This window comes from Anoplophora glabripennis, unplaced genomic scaffold (assembly GCF_000390285.2).
Source record: "Anoplophora glabripennis isolate ALB-LARVAE unplaced genomic scaffold, Agla_2.0 scaffold200, whole genome shotgun sequence".
Classification (NCBI taxonomy): Eukaryota; Metazoa; Arthropoda; class Insecta; order Coleoptera; family Cerambycidae; genus Anoplophora; species Anoplophora glabripennis.
The window spans coordinates 123,581-127,138 of record NW_019426072.1 but is presented as its reverse complement, the minus strand read 5'-3'; positions in this window follow the sequence as shown (position 1 = coordinate 127,138).

Below are 3,558 nucleotides of genomic sequence, written 5' to 3'. Positions count from 1 at the left end.
GGGATTTAAAAGTTGTGAAAAATTGTATCATTGGGATTTCTGGCGAAAGTTGACATCAAACAAAAAATTATCCAATACAAAAGTTGTAGATCATGCAAAAATGTACAACTTTTGTAGAGGTCACTTTTTAAGATAACCTTTAAAATGACTTTAGATTTTGTCATAAAAATAACAGCGACGTATTTAAAAAAATTAACCTGATGATGACCCCTTGAAGACGCAACGTCGGATTGCAAAAATGTTGACGCCATTGGATATAGCGGAGAAAGTGGCAATATGCAATTTATTTTAAAATTCGTTTTCAAATAAAGCCAAAAAAAAAATTAAAACGATTTTACGAAATTTCGGGTTTTTCCGGATATCTCCGGAACTACCCGGAATTTTAAAACTTTCTAAACGGCATATTATTAGGTGTAAAAAACACACAACTTTTTTATAATTTGAGCCACTCCGTATCTCTTACTGTTTCCTAGATCCTAATGCTATCCCATCCTTATCTTGGACACACTGTATATCTATAAATACATCAAAATTAAAAAAAAATAATCGATCCTACGGGAAAAAAATATTATTTATTTTATTTATTCACTATTCGACTTAGATGTTTATAGCAATACTGTACAAAAATAAAGTTTTGGGTCAAACAATGAGACACAGTTTTTTTTGTATTTTTTTCCGTAGAATTGAATGGTGTAATCAGTTTTTGATTTTCTTTTTAATTTAAATTATCAACAATTACTGAAAAATTCATTGTTGCAAGTCATTTTTTATTTTTTTTGCATTTGTGAGCTGATTTTTTATTTCACCAAAAAGTATACGTCAAAACGAAAATTGATCACGGCAGAACTCTGTACGATGATTTTCCTAAGTAGAATTTTTCTTTGAAGAAAAAGTGTTTCAGACCGGAAAAAATGAATATCTTGGAAACTTGAGTTTTTATCCAAAAAAAATGTGGTTATTTAAGACACAGAAAGGTATACTTTCACCAAGTTTCGTCAAAATTAAGTTATTTTTGCAGAAATGAGAAATAAAAACAAAAAATCTGAAGAAAAAAGTGACATCTACAAAAGTTGTAGATTTTTGCATGATCTACAACTTTTATTTGACGTCGACTTTCGCCAGAAATCCCAATGATACAATATTTCTCAACTTTTCAACCCCCCCAAATCAACCTTCCGCCGTCCCTGCTCACGCATTTATTTTTTTAGATTTATTATAAGCCCTTTTACCATTTCCATTTATAAAAGTCCAGGTAACAATTTTTTTTTCTCCAAGTGTAATTTGGTTGGACTATTTTGCAAAAAGGCAGCAAAAATTTGGAAATTTTTCTGCTCCCTTAATATTCTCGCTGAGTTTAGTAACATTGTAGTTATTGTATTTTGCTGCACCAATAAACCAGTCTTTATGTCCCTAACGCTGGTTCGACATAAGTTTTAATGATCATATTCTCCTCACAAACAAGTTAACTACTGAAAAGTTGCGAAATTTAAACCACACATCTTAACAACAAGCACCGCACAAAAATAGGGTATCCAAAGTTTCAAGTTATAACAGATATAGAAACTTTGGGAGCTTCTGGCAGTAAAATAATGAAATATTTGGTACAGCGGTTTCGTATTCTACTTCTGGGAGTTCGCAATTGATATGTATGAGCTTCGAATACTTCAGGTGTATCGTAACTTTCCTGTTTTGCAGTTCACATAATACGCCACATAGGAAACAATATAACTGTATTTGCTCTTTTCTATTGAGATATTTCATATAATACTATAGTCAAATCAAAGGAAAATCGTATGTGAAATTAATTAGAAATTTACATTTTTCACGTGAACTGATAGAGGGCGACCTTATATTATACACGGTAGTAATGAACTTTTCGGCAAAATCCAAAAACAAGTCAAATTTGTTTCTGAGGGGGACAACTTTTGGCTCAAAAAGCATACCAAAATCTTCAACCCCCTAAGTGGGGGTGCCATCCCCCAAATTTTTTTAAATGGGAATGGGGGTCAAGTGGGGGGTCATTAGAAAGGGCTTTTAATTCTCTATACATCGATTCTTACTTTTTGAAAATCGATTCATTATTTTAGAAAATATGCAGCTTTGAAAATACGAACAATATTTTTGACGAGAAATGCGAAAATCGATTTAATTTTACTTCAAAACTTACGGTATTAGCCAAGTAAATGCTGAAAATGTTGTCCGCCAACTTGCATACAATGATACAGGTTGTCTTCAAACCGTTGTCGAACATTCTGGAGCACTTGCGGTGTTACTTCGCGACATACATTAATGATTCGTCCTCGCAGATCTTCCAAGGTATCAGGTGGAGTGCTGTAAACTTTGCTTTTAATGTGCCCCCAGAGAAAGAAATCTAAAGGATTTAAGTCGGGTGACCGAGGGGGCCACTCAATTGCACCTCTTCGTCCTATCCAGCGTCCTGGAAACGTCTCATTTAGGTAATTGCGCACATTGAGCGAGTAATGTGGAGGAGCTCCGTCTTGCTGGAAAATCAGTTCGTGTTCATTGTAAGCAGGGTCGTCCTCTATGATATTTGTTAGAGCTGGGTCGATGACATTTTGTAGTAAATCCAAGTACATATCGCCTGTCAAATTTCCAGGAAGGAAAAAAGGACCTACAATGGAATTTCCAAAAATACCTGCCCATACATTCAACTTCTGGGGGTGTTGGGAGTGTGTCTCATGGAAAATCCTTGGATTGGTATCAGCCCAGTAACGACAATTATGGCGATTCACTAAACCATTCAAGAAGAACGTACACTCGTCCGAAAAACACACATTAAAGAGGAAATTATCGTTTATCGCTCGTTCAGTCATTATTTCGCAAAATTGCAAACGACGATCAAAATCGTCTTCATTTAGCTCTTGCACTAGCCGAATCTTATAAGGATGGAATTTGTATTTTTTTAATATTCGTTGGACACTTGTACGACTCACTCCTGTCGCAGTAGCCAATTGCATTGTACTCAGCGTACTATCCATTGCCACTTGCCCCAATACCGCTATTTCCGTAGGTTCATTTAGTACCGGATTTTCAACCTGCCTCTTTTTGTTATGAACGGAGCCAGTTTCGCGAAATTTGGCCACCAATTCGCGAACAATTTTTCCAGACGCATGTTTCTCAGGATGCCGTTGGTTGAACAGTTCGGCGACCCGATTTCCGCATTCATTGTTTTTGAAAAAAAGCTCAATAATTTCTACTCTTTCTGGAATTGAGTACACCATAATTAATCAATTTAAAAGACTCGGCAGTATTGGTACTCTTCAACTACAAGTCACAAGACAGTTATCTAGCAACTTCTTGTGGCCTATCTAAATACGAAACAAAAAGCGGACAATTTTTTGCTCACCAAAATCAGGCTAAAGAATTCGCAAATCAGAAAAAAAAAAGCGAATTCTTTTGAAGGAATTTACCAAGCTAATACCGTAAGTTTTGAAGTAAAATTAAATCGATTTTCGCATTTCTCGTCAAAAATATTGTTCGTATTTTCAAAGCTGCATATTTTCTAAAATAATGGATCGATTTTCAAAAAGTAAGAAT